Raw genomic sequence first — 21,493 nt, 5'->3', positions numbered from 1 at the left:
AGTAGCAGCCATGTTTCAATTTGCTGTCTTTGACATTAGAGTACGAGTACGGATTACCCAAGCCCAAGCAAGAAATTTTGCTACGGCAACTACAAATGGCGCTGAACAATCGGATTCTAGTATTCTAAGGGCTATCGATTGACTACGGGTACCAATATTTGAGCACACTGGTTTTAGCCATTTGCGCCTAGGTTTAATATACAATGGGCAACAGAACAACAAATGGGAAATGTGCTCTATTTGATCTTTACAAAAATAACAATGTTCATCCCACAGTGGAGACCAGTGTTTCTTAAACGCATTCACTGGTAATGTTCCTATACGGAATTGGAAGTACAGTTTCCTATCATGTGGTCGTTCGATTATATCCCAATATAGTTCGCATGACGGAAACATTTTTATGTCCAAAAAGCGAGATGACAATTTTGATTGGGATCCTTTGCAAAACATTGTTGAATACACCATTTCCCAATATAGTTCTTTCAATTTTGCTTTTGAAGGAAAACTGGCCACATCATTAGAGCCCCATAAATGTTCCAGTTTTAACTTTACAAGAAGTCCCCGTAGTTCTTTTAGCCATTTAATACAATGAAAACGATCGAACTCAACAACATCTGCCATAGCTGAAGCATAATGGTTTAACTCTGGAGTCACCATCAGGCGTCTCCAATATAAAAGTGGCCGTAGCCTGGCAATGTCCTCAATATTTTTCCTGCCAAGGTCCAGTTTCAGAGGAGTTATGGGTGTGCTTTGGGGGACCATTACAAGCCCTCGCAAGAATCTGTTTTCTGCGCGTCCCAGCTCTCCCAAGTTTGAAAACCACCATAATTCGGATCCATATAGACAGGCGCCCAATACTTTCATATTATAGATTTCAAGTGCACAATTTACCGGCTTAGTTAGCGAGGCTCGATGTTTTAAAGCAACTGCGCCTGCAAGCTGGCTAAACTTCAAAACTGTCGTGTTAATGTGCGATTTCCACTTCATGTTTCCCTGTAGGATGATGCCTAGGTAAGAAAAAGCGTCCACTTTCTCTAGGGGAGTACCTTTATATTTTATTACACCTTTGAAAGTGGAATGTTGATTTAGGCACATGAATTTAGTTTCTGATAGATACATCTGCCGTGTGGATTCCTCACCTTGTGAATATCCCCTTGCGCCAGCAACGTTCGGAAATTTTCTTCGTAGTACGCCGACGTGGGCGACGTCACAGGAGCACGGCATCGCGCGCGACTCCGTCTGACGTCACGACCCCATATCAGGCCCACGCCGGCGTGATGACGTCAGTTCCCTTTTTTCCGCGTCTTCGACGCTAACGGTTTTCGGGATCTTCTGCGATACTTAGTATCTTTCTGTTAATTAATTGCCACTGTTTCTCTCTTGCGACTTGATTCTTCTCCGAAGATGTCGTCGAGGAAAACAGGCTTTAAACCATGTAGGTCTTGTGCCCGCAAGATGTCCATCACTGACCCACATAAGGATTGTTTGTGGTGTCTTGGTTCGAGTCACGACGTCAAGAACTGCAATTCCTGTTTTAAGATGAATCCAAAGGCGCTTCGAGAGCGTGAAGCTAAATTACTTTTGGCAAAAGTAAAACAATTGTTGAGCCTACACTACCATTTACTGATGCCTTGACGGATCCAATAAAGGAGATTTGGAAGAGGCCATTATCTGCTCCTGCAGTTTCAAGAGTTATTGCAAGGCGCTATAGAGTGGCTCCTGATGACCCAGCATTTCTTTCTACGCATCCATCTCCGGAAAGTCTTGTGATTCAGGCGGCTTGCTCTAATAGGGCTGCAGGCTCTTTCCCTCAGGTGCCAGCTGACAAAGAGTCTAAGAAATTAGATCAGTCTGCGACGAAGACTTTCTCTTCTGGGAGCATGGCTCTTAAGTCATCAAATGCTACTTGCCTTTTAGGTAGATATGTGCATGCTCTAATGGACTCAGTGAAGCAATTGTCATCAAAACTTCCTGAGGAGGATAAAAAGAACTTTAATGAAGTGGTCTCTGACACTCAGGCTGCTGCCCGCATGGTCATTCAGAGCGGCATGGACACTGTGGATTCTGTTGCTAGAATTATGGGTTCATCCATTGCGACCAGGAGAGCCGCATGGTTAAAGTCTTCAGATTTCTCTGCGGATGTGCGGTCTACATTGCTGGACTTACCCTTTGAAGGAACTGGCCTTTTTGGTAAGAAGGCTGATGTAGCCTTGGAAAGGTTTAAGGACAGCCGTGCCACCGCAAGATCTTTGGGTCTGCAGATGAGAGGGTCGACGACTAGAAAATTCAAAGGATTTGGAAAATCTTCTTTTCGTCCCTTCAAGCAGGGTCAACAACAACAGCAGCAGCAGCAGCAGAACCCTCTATATAGATCCTATAGAGGTAGACAGAGGGGTCGTGGACGTGGACGTCAAGTCTCCTCTTCCTCCACTTCCTCCAATAATACCCAACCCCCACCCGCATCAGCAAAGCAGCCCTAGATCCACCATTCTGGATCATGTAGGGCCAGTAGGGGGTCGGCTTACTCATTTTCTACGAGATTGGGAATCGGTTACATCAGATCTTTGGGTTCTCAATCTCGTAGAGAATGGGTATGCACTTCCTTTTCAGGAGTTCCCTCCCAATTACCCTCCTTGCCAAGGTTATTGTTCGGAGGACCACCTGCTTCTCCTGCAGGAGGAAGTCCTGGCACTGTTTCGAAAGGGTGCAATAGAGGTGGTTCCAGAGCAGGAGAGGGGTCAGGGATGCTACTCCCGGTATTTCTTGATTCCCAAGAAGGATGGCAGGCTTCGGCCGATCCTGGATCTCAGGATTTTGAACCTCTATCTCAAACAGGAGAAGTTCAAAATGCTCACCCTTGCTCAGGTTCTTCTGGCGCTGATGGAAGAAGACTGGATGGTGTCGATCGACTTGCAGGATGCGTATTTTCACATCCCAATCCTGAAGTCGCACAGGAAGTATCTCCGTTTTACGGTGGGATCGCAGCACTACCAGTTTGCGGTTCTTCCCTTTGGACTTACTACTGCGCCTCGAGTTTTCACCAAGGTGATGGCAGTGGTGGCTGCGCATCTCAGAAGGTCAGGGATTCCTGTATTCCCTTATCTAGACGACTGGCTGATCAAAGCAGAGTCGCCGGAGATGGTGCTCCATCATCTGCAAGAGACAACTCAGTTGTTACACAGGTTGGGTTTTTCGATAAACGTACCCAAGTCTCACCTGGTGCCCTCCCAGCGCAACCTGTTCATAGGTGCGGTACTGGACACTTCTGTATGTCGTGCATTCCCTCCACCTCAAAGGATTCACGACATTCAGGAGATGATTCCTTTATTCTACAACGTAGCGGTTGTTCCGGTCCTGAAGGTCCTTCGTCTGCTCGGTCTGATGGCTTCTTGCATTCTGTTGGTCAGTCATGCACGCTGGCACATGAGGGCACTCCAGTGGTGCCTCCGCAGGCAGTGGTATCAGCACAACGGAGATCTCAGGGAGTCAGTGAAGATCTCCAGAGAAGCTGCAGCGGATCTGTCTTGGTGGGGCGTGGAAGGCAATCTGTCGCAAGGAAAGCCTTTTCAACTGCCTCCATCAGTGGCCACAGTGATAACGGATGCGTCCACTCTCGGGTGGGGTGCTCATCTGGGAGACCTGGAGGTCAAAGGTTTTTGGTCTCCGGAAGAAAGGTTGTTTCACATCAACCTTCTGGAATTGAGGGCGATACGTTTGGCGCTCAAGGCCTTCCTCCCTTCCCTTCGCGGTCGTTCTGTTCAAGTCCTAACGGACAACACGACTGCGATGTGGTACATCAACAAGCAGGGAGGAGTAGGGTCACAGTGTCTCTGCAGAGAGGCTCTGCGTCTCTGGTCCTGGGTTCAGGACCATCAGATTTGTCTGGTGGCAAATCATCTGGCCGGAGTTCTGAACGTTCGTGCAGACAGTCTCAGTCGGCAGTTCTCTGCCGACCACGAGTGGAGGCTTCACCCGGAGGTTGTTCACGACATCTTTCGGATGTGGGGGAATCCTCGGGTGGATCTATTTGCCACTCGCGAGAATGCTCACTGCCTTTCATTCTGCAGTCTCCAGTATCCGATGCAAGGAGCATTGGGGGACGCGTTTCAGTTGAGTTGGGGAGATCAACTCCTTTACGCGTTTCCTCCCATACCTTTGATTCCTCGGGTTCTGAGGAAGATTCGTCAAGACCGGGCCCAAGTCATATTGGTCGCCCCGGATTGGCCAAGAAGGGTGTGGTACTCAGACCTTCTCCACCTCTCCTCTCACCCGCCGCTCCGTCTCCCTCACAGGGCAGACCTCCTCTCTCAAATGGGGGGGCAGGTTCTACACCCCCACCTCCAGACATTACACCTTCATGCCTGGAGATTGAACGGGGCAACTTGAGTTCTTTTTCTCTCCCTCACGAGGTGGTGGATGTCATTCTCTCTGCCAGACGTGACACCACTAAGTCCATTTACTCCTATAGGTGGTCAAAGTTTGTTTCTTGGTGCAGGGAGAGAGATGTTGACCCTTTGAAGGCTCATTTATCTAATATTTTACAGTTTGCCCTTTCTCTGGCGCAGCAAGGTTTTGCTGTGGCCACGGTCAAGGGGTATCTTTCAGCCTTATCGGCGTTTCTATGTTTGCCGGATCAGCCATCTCTCTTTAAATCTCCGGTGGTTTTGAGATTCTTGAGGGGTCTAACGAATATGTTCCCTCCTACTCCTTTTGTTGTTCCTCATTGGGATTTGAATCTTGTGCTGACCTTTTTAATGGGTTCTCCCTTCGAACCCTTGCACAAGTGTCCATTGAGGCTTCTCTCTTTTAAAACTATCTTCCTCGTTGCAATCACCTCGGCAAGGAGGGTAAGTGAGCTTCAAGCTCTAAGTTCCAAACCCCCATTCCTGACCATTCATGCTGAAAGGATGGTTCTCAGGACCAGGGCTGCTTTTCTGCCTAAGGTGGTGACTCCTTTCCATCTTGGGCAGGCCATTACCCTTCCTACCTTCTATCCTCCCCCTCACCCGTCTAAGGAGGAAGAGAGACTGCACCGCCTGGACCCTAAGAGGGCGGTGTCGTTCTATCTGGACAGGACTAAAGACTTCCGGATGGACGACCAGCTGTTTGTTGGTTTTGCTGGCTGCAAGAAGGGCAGAGCGGTGCACAAGCGCACACTTTCCAGGTGGATAATCCTGTGCATCAAGATCTGCTACTCCCTTGCTGGTAAGGACCCTCCTGAGGGTATTAGAGCACATTCTACTAGAGCAAAGTCTGCAACATCTGCTTTGTCTAGTGGTGTACCTGTTGAGGATATTTGCAAGGCCGCGACTTGGGCCTCCCTCCACACTTTCGCAAAGCATTACTGCTTGGATGCCGAGGTGAGGAGGGATGGCCACTTCGCGCGCTCTGTCCTCCAAGACTTCCTGGTGTAGCAGAGTGGGCACCCTCCTCCGGGAGTGGGGACTGCTGTGGGAATCTATTCACAAGGTGAGGAATCCACACGGCAGATGTATCTATCAGAAGAACAAGTTACTTACCTTCGGTAACGCTTTTTCTGGTAGATACTATATCTGCCTGTGGATTCCTCACTGACCCACCCGCCTCCCCGTTGTCCACTCTGCTATACCTGGTCTTGCTGTATATATGGTTTATACTATTGATTTTGTTCTATATGTACTGTGTACGTTGTATATTTGCATATTTGCTATCGTTGGTCCGTCCGTGTGCCTCGAAGGCACGGAAAAAAGGGCGGAACTGACGTCATCACGCCGGCGTGGGCCTGATATGGGGTCGGTGACGTCAGACGGAGTCGCGCGCGATGCCGTGCTCCTGTGACGTCGCCCACGTCGGCGTACTACGAAGAAAATTTCCCGAACGTTGCTGGCGCAAGGGGATATTCACAAGGTGAGGAATCCACAGGCAGATATAGTATCTACCAGAAAAAGCGTTACCGAAGGTAAGTAACTTGTTCTTTTGTAGTATTCAATTCAAGGCCCCTACTGTCACAAAATTCTCCAAAGGCATCAACCACTTTTTGGAGACCGCTCGGCGTGCGTGAAAGTAAAAGCGTATCGTCCGCAAACATAAGGACGGGAACGCGGGAGCCTGCTATAATTGGGGCGTCACTTGGAAGTTTCTTTAGATGGTCAACTATACCATTTATGTAAATTGAAAATAGTGTTGGCGCTAGGACACATCCTTGCCTTACTCCTCGTTCTACTGGAAAAGGGTCTGTCACTTCTCCCTGCTTGCCCCACCTAATTTTAGCAAAATTATTTTCGTGGAGGCGGACTAGGAGGGTAAGAAGTTCCTGGCTTAATCCTACATCAGCCAGGGTCTGCCACAATTTTTCTCTAGGGACCAGGTCGAACGCTGCTTTTAAGTCCACAAAAACGGCATACAATGACCCCTTTTTTAGTGTGACATTTCTCCAATAGATGGCTATGAAGTATAGGACTTGGTCAACACTACTAGTCAGGGGGCGAAACCCTGCCTGATAGGGTGACAGTATGTTCCTTTCGTCAATCCATTGTTGCAATTTGTTCTGGACTAGGCGGCTCATCAGTGTTTGGGCTGTGTCAATTAAACTGATGGGTCTATAGTTTTTAGCTAGAGTTTTATCACCTTTTTTAAATATAGGGATGATTTCTGCTCCCTTCCATGATGCAGGTACCTCCCCTCCCATCGCCACTGCATTGGCCAGCATTTCAAAGTAAGTACACCAGGATTTCCGGTCCGATAAAAATATATCAGCCGGAATTCCATCCATACCCGGGGCTTTTCCCCCCGCTATACAATCCAATGCTTTACTAACATCCTTTTCATTAAATATTTGGTGTTTGAAAAAGACAGGTGGCGGGGGTTGGATGGAGATGTAGGCTGGATTTTGGGCATACTGTGGTTGGAAAAACTCAGTCCATTTGTTTTTAGCATAGTGGTTTTGTGGCTGAGCAGCTATCCCTCCCCTCTCCCATTTTACTGAAGACCAAAATCGCTTAGAATCCTTAGCAGCACAGGCCTCCTTCAAATCTTGCCAACATTCCTCATCCCAGCGTTTCCTGGCCTGTTTCTGGGTCTGTCTATAATTGTCTCTAGCCCTCCTAACTGCTATGGCATTGCCTGTTCTCAATTCTGTACTTAAGTTGAGGCGTGCCAACCTACAACTCTTGTCATACCATCCTTGACTTGGTTGTTCCTTTTTGATTTTATTGGAATCTACTGTTTTAGTAAAAAAGCTTTGGATATTGCAAAAGAGGTTTTTATGGGCCTCCATCATATAATCTTGGAAGTTAAGCTTCCCACAGTGGGACTTAATGTTATTTACTTCATCGACTACTATTTTTTTGAGAATCTCAAATTTTGCCACGTCTTCTATTAACATTCTCCATTTCAAATGACGTTGGTTATTCGAGCATGCAACATCTTGCGTAACCATTTCATTTTTATTGGTACACTCTGTAATCTCATTATAGGGGTAAAGGGTCAGGCATAAAGGGTTGTGGTCACTTTCTAATCTCTTTTCCACGACCATATCTAGCATTTTATTCCAGGCCCTTACATCCAATAATAGATAGTCAATTCTACTAGCTGCTCGGCCATTATCAAACGTGTTATTCCCTTCTAAATCAGAGGGCGAGCGCCCGTTTACTGCTCTCAATCCTCTTGCTAAACAGAGACTCTTTAACTGGATTGCCACTGCACTCCATTTTTTAATAACAGGCACCTCTAACTGGGGTATACCCCACTTGGCATCCTCCTCCTCAGACAAAATCCTATCCTCTTCACCTAAGGGTTCAAAGGTGGCATTAAAATCCCCGCCTACTATTACATGAGATTTTACTGTTATCATTTCAATATTCTGCTCTAGGGTTGTAACAACCTCTGAGGATTTGCCACTACCCACTCCCCTGGCGTAGACATTATGCAGGACAAGTTCATGGCCATTTTCCCAACTGATATCAAGTGCTATGATATCATTAGATGGTACAGATCTTTGTTTTATGGAACAGTTCAGTGACTGGCATATCCAAATTAACAAGCCTCCTGAGGGGCGTCCCAAACGATTTCTAGTTGCTGGCATATGAAAGTTTAGATACCCCTGACGAAAGGTTGGGGTCAGTGACCAGGTTTCTTGCAGCATAATTATGTCGTATTGGTCAATGAAATCCACCCACTCAGGTATAGTTATTTTATTTACTATGCCTGCTATGTTCCATGAGACAAGGGACAGTAATAATGTCTCTTGTCGTTGCAACGCCTGGCACTTCTCAGCATTATTTACAAATACTTCGCATTCTGCAGTTATTATTTCTCCATCCGTCAATATTGTTTTGCTCTCTTTCGCCTCTCAAACTCTGTTTAAGCCCTCTATATCTGCCTTTAGCTCTCCATAAGCAAAAATTTGGGGTTCCCTAGGGCCTATTATCCGATTGCTCGACTGTGTACATCTCATATTTTCTGCCCTTCCGTTATTTTGGATCATCTGCTTTTTGGGAGAGACAGATTCACAGCTTGCGAGTCAGTCGCATTCATTTAAATCGGATAAAGCCGAGTAACGATTTTCCAAGTTTAGTCCCCAATCGCAGGTAGGGCCACCCCTGGCCCTTCTATTTCCCACTACTGACCACTTGGTTCTCAATATGCTTGACTTGGCTACAAGTCCTCTTCTGCTGTAGAAAAAGTCCAACATAAGTGGAATTATTTCTGCCGTTCTACGTTGTGGGGGGAAAATATTAAGCAGAATGTCCGGTAATACCTCAGGGCCCTTAAGGTTTAATACCACGCAGTCCCCTGCAAGTTTCTTGGGTTTAGTCCCTATCCACTTTACCCGTCTCGCTGATAGCAAGTCTTCTGACAGCTTTTCTTTTCCCCAGGGAGATATATGCATGTTATTACTTAACCACTGCAAAGCTTTATTTAATAGGGAATCTGGCGACTCACTCTGACCTGTTTTCAGTGGTGGGACATTAGCAAGCACTAATATCAGGGGTGAGGCTTCTACAATTAGCTCCACAGGACTTGTTTCGGTATTGAAATCAGGGGATATAGCATTCCCTTGGATTTTCGGAGGATCTGAGGCTATATAGTTGTTAAGGTCATTACTAGATCTAGTACTAGTTGACTGAATAGGAACTGGAATATCTTCTATTCCCCCAGAGATGTTTCCCCCTGTTATATTTCCCATCGCTTGTTTTTCATCAAGTTTGCTTATTATCAAATTCGGTATCTCTCCCACGCTATCATTTGTTATTTTTAGAAGGGTCTCCAATTTGTTAACTTTATCAGTTAGATGGTCTATTTTAGATATGAGGGGTTTGATTAGCCGAGATATCTTAGATTCTAGCATGCCCATAAACTTACTTGATAACATATCATCCCATCCTGTATTGCCATTCCCTTCCTCCCTTATCCCTTCTGTAACACTCTTATGTTTGTTTTTAGGGGGGTTTGCTGGTTTATTCCTGCTAGACCGCAGTCCTTCTCTTTTGGGGGGAACCTTTGTGGACCCTCTTACTGCTCTTGGTGCGGGTACAGGCATTGGAGGAGAGATGCTCTCCTTATCTATCTCTGACTCATTGCAGGACATATTTAACTCATCCCCAATTAATAGGTCGGCATTTGTATCTAATTGTGGAACAATAGATGCCGTAGAAACATTTAACACTGAACAATCATTAATCTCGTCCGTATGCAGATCTATAACATTTATTTCATCAGAGTCCAATTGGGTTGAACATAGCTTTTCTAATTGTGCACATGGTGGAGAGTCACTAAGCCCCAGAGAAGACCTCCGTTCACTGTTAATTTTTGCCACCACATGAACTAAATAATTGTCCATGGTGTTGGCAGGGGTGATGGGGGTATTCTGTCTCGACATATGGGGGCCACTCAAACCTAATACAATATGGCAAGATGTTAGATTATTAACAATAGCAAGATTTTAGGTCTTAGGCACTTGGACAGTCAATAGCAACCGGCCGACAAAACAAGTAACTCACAGCGGAGAAGATAATGGATTCCTGGCCCAGTCCAGTCGTGGCCAGTCATGGACTGTCTTAGACTGTCTGCCCTTTGTCCGGGCTTCGTCCGGGCGTCCCGCTCGCGTCCCGCGACGCGGAGAGTGCTGGCAATTTCTAGCGCCTCCGGGCGCGGTGACCCCGCTGATGGCTTCCGGGTCGCAGGGCAGGCTGGGAAATGTAGTCTCCCTCCGCTCTGCGGCCGCGAGGCAAACTACAGCGGCGGCGGGAGGGAGACCAGTGCACAGCCGGGGGAACAGGAGTGCAGGCGGACACAGCAATGCAGGTAGGGTTTTCCTCTCGAGTGTAGGCAGAGCACCCGCTCCACCGAGAGTGCTGGCAATTTCTAGCGCCTCCGGGCGCGGTGACCCCGCTGATGGCTTCCGGGTCGCAGGGCAGGCTGGGAAATGTAGTCTCCCTCCGCTCTGCGGCCGCGAGGCAAACTACAGCGGCGGCGGGAGGGAGACCAGTGCACAGCCGGGGGAACAGGAGTGCAGGCGGACACAGCAATGCAAGTAGGGTTTTCCTCTCGAGTGTAGGCAGAGCACCCGCTCCACCGAGAGTGCTGGCAATTTCTAGCGCCTCCGGGCGCGGTGACCCCGCTGATGGCTTCCGGGTCGCAGGGCAGGCTGGGAAATGTAGTCTCCCTCCGCTCTGCGGCCGCGAGGCAAACTACAGCGGCGGCGGGAGGGAGACCAGTGCACAGCCGGGGGAACAGGAGTGCAGGCGGACACAGCAATGCAGGTAGGGTTTTCCTCTCGAGTGTAGGCAGAGCACCCGCTCCACCGAGAGTGCTGGCAATTTCTAGCGCCTCCGGGCGCGGTGACCCCGCTGATGGCTTCCGGGTCGCAGGGCAGGCTGGGAAATGTAGTCTCCCTCCGCTCTGCGGCCGCGAGGCAAACTACAGCGGCGGCGGGAGGGAGACCAGTGCACAGCCGGGGGAACAGGAGTGCAGGCGGACACAGCAATGCAAGTAGGGTTTTCCTCTCGAGTGTAGGCAGAGCACCCGCTCCACCGAGAGTGCTGGCAATTTCTAGCGCCTCCGGGCGCGGTGACCCCGCTGATGGCTTCCGGGTCGCAGGGCAGGCTGGGAAATGTAGTCTCCCTCCGCTCTGCGGCCGCGAGGCAAACTACAGCGGCGGCGGGAGGGAGACCAGTGCACAGCCGGGGGAACAGGAGTGCAGGCGGACACAGCAATGCAGGTAGGGTTTTCCTCTCGAGTGTAGGCAGAGCACCCGCTCCACCGAGAGTGCTGGCAATTTCTAGCGCCTCCGGTCGCGGTGACCCCGCTGATGGCTTCCGGGTCGCAGGACAGGCTGGGAAATGTAGTCTCCCTCCGCTCTGCGGCCGCGAGGCAAACTACAGCGGCGGCGGGAGGGAGACCAGTGCACAGCCGGGGGAACAGGAGTGCAGGCGGACACAGCAATGCAGGTAGGGTTTTCCTCTCGAGTGTAGGCAGAGCACCCGCTCCACCGAGAGTGCTGGCAATTTCTAGCGCCTCCGGGCGCGGTGACCCCGCTGATGGCTTCCGGGTCGCAGGGCAGGCTGGGAAATGTAGTCTCCCTCCGCTCTGCGGCCGCGAGGCAAACTACAGCGGCGGCGGGAGGGAGACCAGTGCACAGCCGGGGGAACAGGAGTGCAGGCGGACACAGCAATGCAGGTAGGGTTTTCCTCTCGAGTGTAGGCAGAGCACCCGCTCCACCGAGAGTGCTGCCAATTTCTAGCGCCTCCGGTCGCGGTGACCCCGCTGATGGCTTCCGGGTCGCAGGGCAGGCTGGGAAATGTAGTCTCCCTCCGCTCTGCGGGCGCGAGGCAAACTACAGCGGCGGCGGTAGGGAGACCAGTGCACAGCCGGGGGAACAGGAGTGCAGGCGGACACAGCAATGCAGGTAGGGTTTTCCTCTCGAGTCTAACAAGAGTGGTTGTTATTCTTGAGATGACCAGTCATGCGCCCAAATAATAATCCATGTTCTTACAAAGCGAAACTCTAATTCAGAATTTGGAGTGAATGAAAAGTAAACCAATCTGTGCGCTCAGCCTTCAGAAAGCATACTTCCACACACTTAATGAAAAACATTTATAATTGCTGGTGTGTGTTTTAGTTTAAACGGTTACCAGTACTGGTTAGGTCTAGTCCTCTTTCCTCCAGATTGCACAACAAAGGGATGTGTGAGAAAACTCTAGTTGGTTCTCCATGCATTGTACACACTGTAAGTACTACATTTATGTGCCTAGTGACTCCCCAGACCTCAGTGCTTTTCTTCTGATGCTAGGAATCGTTTTCTTTCCCATAATGTAGGGTCCTCTCTGCTGATAGTTTCTTAGGTCTGTCTACCAGTTGACCTTCTGTGCTGGTCTTCACTTTTCACCAGAGTCTACTATGTCTGATGGCAATTGATGTTCTGCATCATAGAATCCTCACTGGTAGCCATAAACGTAGAATATTCACATATATGTGCAGGGACTACGGACAGTTCTTCCTAGAATGTAGTACTGCAAAGTCTTCCACTGCAGGTGAACACTACAATGTTTTCATAGAAATTAAGTGCCACCTCTAATTTCTAACAGGTCAGCTAATACATATTTTTTCTCTCTTGAAAGAATCCATTGAAACTGTACACAAGGCTACAATGCAGCACCTAGCTCCAGCACCTAGACTGCACCTTAGAACTTTACATTTTCAATCTTATTTTGAGAGGGAGAGAAAAGTGTGGCTAATGTGAGTGACATATTAAAAGTACACCAGGCTGAAAAATCCAGCCTGATCCTTTCAGCAGCCAGCAGGTTTCTGCTCTCATCATGCACTGTATATTGGGGGACTTCAGGGGTTTTCAACCCACATATATATGGCTATCTCTTCAGAAAACACGTTTTTTAAAAACTTTATTTAACATTGTACGTGTTTGTGAGGAAATTCCTTTCGGTTTTCTGTAGGAAATTACACCTTTTTGTAATATTGCCCCACTTTTTGGTCAAAATGCTGATGGTTATGACTGATAGTGCACTGGAGTCTGTTGCCCAGACTCCAGACCCCAGTGCCTGTGCTCTCTTCTAAAACTGTTATGTTCAATTTTGTAATCATAAATTGGCAAAAGCCCCTAGTCCCCAGTATATGGTACCAGGGGTGCCCAGGACATTGGTGGTAAAGGGGGCCCAAGGGCTGCAGCTCGCATTTGTGCCACCCTGGACGACCCATGCAACCTACTGACAGCAGGCCTGCCATTGCAGACTGCAGGACCAGTAAAAACTGTTCAAATTCGACTATGCCATCACTATGTGTGGCACTCTCACCTACACTGCCTTTTTTGTATGTAAGGCACGCCTAAGGTAGGCCTCCTCAGCCCTGGAGGCATGGTGCATTATATTGAAGATGTGGACATATAAGTGCCAGCCTATATGTCCCTATAGTGGCGTTTCCCATTGGAAACTACTATATGTGTTAGTGGTACATAGGATAACACGGGCTGCCAACTGGGCACCCTTGAAATTGGCAGCTCCAATATGGTACCACTAAACTAAGTCATGTTTGGTATCAAACAAGGTGCCTTCTCACTCTGACATGATTCACATGCTCTCAGAGGGCACCTTAGAGGTTGCCTCCAGCTTTAATGCGCTCTGGTTGACCAGCCTGCTCTTTCTGCACCTACTGCTGCCGAGACAGGTTCTGACCTCCTGCCAGGCACTGTGATCACTCCCAGGAGTCAGAAACAAAGGTAGGGCAGGAAGGCGGTCACACCTCTATCCTCCCCAGATAGCTAGTGAATTGGCACATCAGGGCGGTGTGCTTCAAAGGCTAAACCACCTCTGATAGGCATCTGGGCTGTCCCCCTGAGAAGGAAAGGGCCCTCTGCTTGCCCCAAGCGCACTTGCACATGGTCTAGGTGGGAGACTAGCTGTGCAGGGGGTGTACACCCACAGGAAGGCTGGCCACACCTCTAGGATGGGCTGCCTGGTCTGTACACCAAAGCTTTAATTCTGCCATCTTTATCAGGGCAAGAAATAGTGGGTTCTGGGTAGAAAAGGTGACCTACACCACTGGCTGTGGTTACCTCAAGGGTTGTCGAGGCGCAGGGAACTAGTTGCTCATTAGCTACTAGCTCCCACACCCTTAACACCCCTTATTCTAGGGTTTAAGGGACCCCCTTGATACCACAACCTCAGATCTGACTTAGTTCAATGAAGGACCAAGAAGAGCCCTGTGTCGCTGACAACAGGACTTTGCCCACCAGCACAATGCAAAAGAGGTAACAGACTTGGAACTGAGTGAACGACCCTCGTCCTTGCTAAGACTTGACACTCCCGAAAACAGGGACCCTTGTGGAAGCCAGAAGCACCCTCAGCCTCCCCTGGACTAGTGGCACTAGTCCCCTGCAAACTGCAGGCAAAACCACTCACCGGATCTAAAGAATCCCTGACCATCGGGCCCTCTGAGGGATCGCCCAAATCCAGGTGTTCCAGTGCATTGTGGGAGTTGTAGACTTGCCTGCCCGAAGTCTGAGCCTTACTCCCCTAGACCTAGTGAAGTTCCAGAAGGTTTTATTTGTGCTTACTGCTGCCAAGACTTGTTGGTCGCCAATCCAGTAACCAACTCCCACACTCGACTCTGCAGCTACAGAGAACATCGTGCTATCATCATCTAATGGTAGCAGCTGTGTACCTGTTGTGTTTTTGCATTTTGTTTCTTACAGCACCTTGTAAGCTGTAAAAATAGCACCACCCGCGGCTCCCGTTCAGTACCAAAGATAGCTAGAGAAACTCTGCACCCAGACTCCACGAGCTAGGTAAAATTGATCTGACTGTTGTGGTCTGGTCCTGGGGCCCGCATAACCTTATCCCTTTAAGGGTTCCAGGTAACTCGACGTACAAGTGACCGATTGTCACAAGTGGATTTTGCAATTGACCGCAATTTTTTTAGTCTATGTATTTTACTGCAATGATTTAATATTGCTTCAAAAATGTATAACTTTGGTTATGTGTATGCTATTCCGTTCATTTTGGTGTTTAAATTAAGATAAAAATACAATCTATTTTTATAAGATAGTATCAAATTTGTCTCGAGTCGTGGCAATTACTTATCGTCCATGTTTGTACTCTGAAATGCTTAACACATGTTCCTCTAGTAAAGCCTGACTGCTCACTGTCACTGAACTAAGGATTTATTAGTGTGAATCCAAAGACCATCTTTGGGGTATTGTGATATTACATGTTAAGGATACCTAGCCATACCACATAATATTCCACTTTCCTTCATTTCCTATTTCTCTGATGGATATCTCTTTCATACTGCCTCCACATTTTTGTAAGGTGTCGCTCCTGTGGGAGTAAGAAGGCTGCATCTGACCCACACTCAGTTTTGGCCCCAGTATTGGAACTTTCATAGATTCCCATGCTTTGTATCATTCCCTGTCGTCGGAATGGGAGCCTCGGTAGTATAAAAACCATAGAAACAAAAGAGAAACCTAGGCCTAGGCCTCATCTCATTTTGTATCCTATCACCCTCTTTTTGTAAAAAGAGACCAAACTTTTGCCAGGACCAATCAGAACAGCCTCACCCTCTAGAACCTTCCTGAGAGAGCTCAGAGCCTCAGATTTTTCTACCGCACGTTGTGCTAGGGAGTCTCCACTGAGCTCTGCTCAGTTTTTCTCTACTTTCTGGTTATTTCTTCAAATTTTTCTTCAAAACATCGATATGTCTGACAAGGAGAAGAAGGCCTTGTTCAGGCCCTGTGCCTCTTGTGGGAAAAAACGCCTGTTTGTGGAAGATAAGCATGAGAATTGTATTTACTGCTTATATCCGGACCACAAGGCCACAGAGTGCAAGATCTGCAGGACCTTCTCCAACAAGACCCTTCGTGACAGAGAAGGTCGGCTGTTAACCTGGCTGCAGAAAATGAAGACTCGCAAGGAGGTGATCTCTTCAGATGAGGAGGATTCCACATCGTTTGCTTCCTCTCACAGATCAAGAAAGAGGGGTAGGTCTCCCACTGCTGCTTCTACATCGGAGGCCCCTCTTCATGCCTCTCACAAGATCTCTGATAGGTCTGAGAAGGCTAGTCCCCTTCAATCTCCTCACGGAAGTGAAAAGGAGAGGCAGGGACAGGCTGCTGGAGGTGTTACAGCCTTAAAGGACAATAAGGAGCCTTCTCCTCCGTCCAAAAAGAGTAAATCCAGTGACAAGCGCTCTAATGTCACTTCAGGATCTGGTCAAGACAAAAAACAGCGTCCGTCGACGACGAAATCACCAGGTACGTCGACGACAGTTACATCTGTGAAAGTTCCCGCTGTTTCTGTTCCGCCGTCGACGGGATCGTCGGCGGCAGGTTTGTCCACGGCGACGACTTCGTCGACGTTCAAGGTCCCGAGTTCATCGACGCTGACGACTTCCACGTCGACGACGATAACAGGCAAACTACTGTCGACGGCCGCGTCGACGACGAAAAGTACGTCGACGACGACAACCACTTCAACGCCGACGATGATGGTGATGACGACGAGTTCGTCTACGAGACCGTCAACGATGACGTCGACGAGGAAGATTGTGTCGACGCAGAATATGATACCGTCGACGATTCTGCTGACGGCTCCGCCAACGACGGCGGCTCAGGTGACGACGGCACCGTCGACGAGACCGTCGACGGGTCAAAAAGTAGTTTTGACTATTCGGAAGATGAAAATTACGCCGGAGATGACGTCTCCACGACGAGATCCTTCACATCTACCAACAATGCTGCTGGATGATGAATCTGAGGAGGATGAGATGGAGGATGATGATAATTATGGCCCGGCATATAGTCCTTCAGACTTGCATGTCAAGATGCAGGAAACAGACACGGAAGAGTATTGTGAGCAGACTGATGGCCAGCAGTTACATCCGTATGTTCAGGATGAGCAACGCACATCGGTCTTGGGACAGGGCATGGTGGCCATGCCCTCTTCGCTTATTTCTGATTTGCAGATGATGCTTCAGGATTATCGCCAAAGGTTTCCGTCGGAACCGCCTGGACAATCTGCATTTCCTCCACCTCAAATCCAGCCACAAGTGCAGCCGACTATTAGTCTTCCAGTGGTGTCCTCTTCACCACCGCCAGTGACATCTTTGGTGCGGGTCCGTACACCAGACCCCTTGCCGGTTCAGACGGTCCATCAAGATACCTCTTCGGATGAGGAAGTGATACAGGTGAATCCTTTGGTTGATCCGTTACAGGACCCAGGCTTGGATCAGGGGGACAGTGGACCACAAGATCCGGACGCATCTGGTCGTGACACGTCCGTCTCCCCTCCGGTGGATATAGGGGGTTTTCATCATCTGATTGAGCGAGCAGCAAAGAGGTTTGGTTTACCTATTTCGAGAGAGGAATCAGAATGTTTCCTTTATGACTTTAAGGAACAATATCGGAGATCTGTCAAGTCTATTCCCATCATTGAGCATGTATGGGAGGAGGGCATGAAGATCATGCAAAGTCCAGCCACGGTGATTCCAGTGCTCCCCAGGCTGGAGAAGAAATATAAGGCTCCGGAAGGCAGTCCAGCTTGCCTTCTTGGTCAGCCGAAGCCTGACTCAGTGATTTCTCAGGCGGCCCAAAGCAAGTCGAAGAATCCGTCCACACCGTTGACCACACCCCCGGACAAGGACGGCAGACGTCTGGATAATGTTGGAAAACGGTTTTCCTCTATGGCCAGCTTGCTAGTCAGAGCGGCAAATGCTCTTGCCATCTTAGGCCGTTACGACCGCCAGATGTGGTGCGACATGGAACCCTTCGTGGAACTATTACCAGAGCCCACAAAGGAGGAAGCCAAGAAGGTGCTTACAGAAGGGGAAAAGTCTTCTGCAGAAGTAATTGACTGTGCAATGGACATTGCTTCCACGGCGTTTCGGGCCTTGGCAGGCTCCGCTGTGCTACGGCGCCAGGGTTGGTTAAAGGCCACCTGGTTTCGTCAGGAGGTCCAGAACAGAATCCTAGATCTCCCATTTGATGGGGAGATGCTGTTCGGGAAACATGTGGACGATACCCTGCAGAATATAAAGAAGGACACAGACACGGCAAAGTCCTTGGGTTCACTCACCTATCGCAAGGTCCCCTTTAGGGGCGCAAGAGGTAGAGGGTTTGCGTCTTACAGAGGAAACCAGCAGAGATATTCCTCACAGTCTTCCCAGTCCTATAAACCCAATACTCAAATCAGCGACAGGGGCAATCAGCGTCTTTCTCTCGCAACCCTCCGCAGGGCCGTCGACAAGGTCGTGACAACACCAAACGACAATAGCGGCCTCCCGGCTCTACCTACTGTTCCTCCCCTCCCAATTACATCAGTGGGGGGCAGGATATCCCTTTGTCTGGACAGTTGGAAGTCAATAACATCGGACCAGTGGGTCCTCAATATCGTAGAGAGTGGCCATACGTTGGAGTTCCACAACTTTCCTCCAACGCGAGCTCCGGGCGCCATCCGCACAGGACATCTAGGATTACTCCATCTAGAAGCCCATCAATTGTTCCTCAAAGGAGCGATAGAACCGGTACCGCTCTCTCAGAGGGGCCGGGGATTCTATTCAAGATTCTTCCTGGTGCGGAAGACTGCAGAAACTTGGCGTCCCATCCTAGATCTTCGGGAGCTCAACACCTATCTCGTAAAGCTCTCATTCAGGATGGTCACTCTCCAGGAAATTCTTCCTCTCTTGAATCCGGGCGACTACTTGGCGTCGCTGGATTTAGAAGACGCATATTTCCATATTCCAATACACCCAGCTCACAGACAATACCTTCGCTTCACAGTGGGAAAGAGCCATTTCCAGTTCAAAGTGCTTCCGTTCGGCCTTCGGTCAGCACCGAGAGTGTTCACCAAGGTGTTGGCACCGGTGGCAGCTTTTCTTCGACGACAATCTCTAGAAGTTTTCCCTTACTTGGACGATTGGCTTGTCAAGGCACCATCTTTCCAGGAAACTTCCCAAGCAGTTTCTACTTGCATCCATTTGTTCCGTTGCCTGGGCCTTCAGTTGAACGAACGCAAGTCAGTCCTTCTGCCCTCCAGAACTGCCAGATTCCTGGGGTCCGTGTTGGACACCACGCAATGTACAGCTCGTCCCTCGGAGGAACGACAACAAAAGTTGATGGTTTCAGCTCAACTACTCTGCCACAAACAATTCCTGTCGGTCCGCCAATACAAATCCCTTCTCGGATCGATGTCATCCTGCATACCATTGGTACCACATTGCAGGCTGCGAATGCGTCCTCTGCAGGAGGAGCTGGACAAGCAATGGCGCCAGGCAGAGGGGTCGTTCAACGACAGGGTGGTGGTGACACCAGCGATGAGAAAGGCGAGCGAATGGTGGCTTCTGAAAAGCAATATCGCCCAAGGTCTGACATTCAGGACTTCACCTTCACCCATGGTAGTGACCACAGACGCTTCATTGGAGGGCTGGGGTGCAGTTCTCCGAGAGCTTCAGGTCAGTGGCCACTGGAGTCCAGGACAGCGCCAGTGCCATATCAATTTCCAGGAGCTGACGGCCATTCGGTTGGCCTTGCAAGCTTTTCTACCCAGAGTTCGCAACCATTCAGTGCTGGTCCGGACGGACAATACGACGGCCATGCACTATGTCAACAAACAAGGGGGTACCAAATCGCAGACTCTGTCCGCAGAAGCTCAACGGATTTGGGATTTCGCGATTCTCAACAACATCACTCTGAGAGCCTAGCACCTGGCGGGAACTCTCAATGTCAAGGCGGATGCCTTGAGTCGACAGACGGAAGTGACTCACGAGTGGGAGTTGAATCAATCCATTCTAGACAGAGTGTTCTCGGTTTGGGGGACGCCAGCCATCGACCTCTTTGCTTCGCCGGAGAACGCCAAATGCCGGTTCTACGCAAGCAAAGTTCACCATCAGGGGTCCCTGGGGAACGCTCTTTCGATGGCTTGGTACAGCGCGTTCTTTTACGCTTTTCCTCCGATTCCCCTCATTCCTCGAGTTCTCAAGAAATTGAAGGCAGAACCCTGCAAGATGATTCTAATTGCTCCAGCATGGCCCAGACAATTCTGGTACACAGAACTTCTGAGTCTCTCCCAAGCTCCTCCAATTCATTTGAAGCCCATTCCGTCCCTTTTGTCCAGGAATCAGGGGCAGGTTTACCACCCGGACCCGAGATCCCTCCACTTGACGCCGTGGCTCCTGAACACAGAGAATTCAGTCATCTAACGCTCTCTCAGGAATGCAGAGAGGTCTTGGCTCAAGCCCGAGCACCAAGTACCAATAAGACTTACAAAGCAAAATGGAAGAGATTCTGCTTGTGGTGTCAACAGGAGGGTCTCCATCCTTACACTTCCCAACCTCATCAATCAAAAATTTGCTAGCATTCGCGACAAGAATTTTCAATTCTATTAAGGACACGGAGGCGAGGATTATGCTTCTCAATCTTTACTGCATAAAACACAGCAGTCAATGAAAATGTATATTTTCACAAAACATTAACAAAAACTTCATTACCCATGAACACACATGAGTATAGGCACGCCCCCACAGTCCATAAGAACCCCTTGCGTGCTCCCATCATCCTCTTTCTTTGAGGCGAAACAAGTCCAACAAAACTTGAACAGTCACAATCCTCCAACGTGGAAGAACAGCTTCAGGTGAAACATCCTGACATCCGGAGTCGATCAATCCGACTTCTTATCAGATCCTGAAATAAAGGAAATAACACCACCGTAATTCTTGCATAAAAGGGTGGGTAAGCTTAATACATACAGTACATTAAGCCGGGTGGGATAATCCTCGCCTCCGTGTCCTTAATAGAATTGAAAATTCTTGTCGCGAATGCTAGCAAATTTTTGATTCTATTACAGGACCGGAGGCTTCAGATTATGCTAGTTTAACGCTGATTAAATACCACAGAAGTAATATCTCCCACCGGCTTATAATAAAACTTTTTAAACGTTGAATCAGAGGACCAATCTGCACAATGCATGATATCCTGGATACTTGATCCTAAACCATATGACTTTGACGCCATTGCGCCCCTTACTGAATGAGCCCCAAAAATGCTTGTATCAACACCTGCTTCCTTCATAATGAATCGAAGCCATCTAGCAATAGTGGCAGCCACCACTGGTTTAAAGGGCTTTTGAATAGCAATCAATAATTGGGAACAGCCCTGCGGCCGCAAGGCCTTCGTACATGCCTCGTAAGTCTTTAAACATTGGACCACACATAGTTTTTCATTGTCAGGAAAAGCATTATAAGATATATGTCGAGACAATGTTTTAGTACGACCTGTAATATGAAAAGAAACCCCCTCCGGGGTAAACACTCTACCTGTTACGTCGAGCGCTCTGACATCCGAAGATCTTCTGCAAGATGATAAGCAAAGCAACATGGCCAGTTTAGCCGATAACTGCTTCCTGGACAGGAGGGAATTAACCGGCCATCTGTTGAGCAATGAAATTACAACTGAGACATCCCACAAACCCGTATATTTGGGTTTGGGAGGGTTGGCTACCCTGATGCCCTT

General features: G+C 48.8%; 1 protein-coding gene across 6 annotated transcripts in view; it reads left to right on the top strand.

The window, feature by feature from the left end:
* Positions 1 to 21,493, top strand: part of TCEA2 (transcription elongation factor A2) — a 620,358-nt gene that overhangs the window by 456,638 nt on the left and 142,227 nt on the right. The gene's annotated exons all lie outside the window — the stretch shown is intronic.

Source organism: Lissotriton helveticus, chromosome 7, assembly GCF_964261635.1.
Source record: "Lissotriton helveticus chromosome 7, aLisHel1.1, whole genome shotgun sequence".
Classification (NCBI taxonomy): Eukaryota; Metazoa; Chordata; class Amphibia; order Caudata; family Salamandridae; genus Lissotriton; species Lissotriton helveticus.
This window is presented reverse-complemented; position numbering and strand designations above follow the sequence as displayed.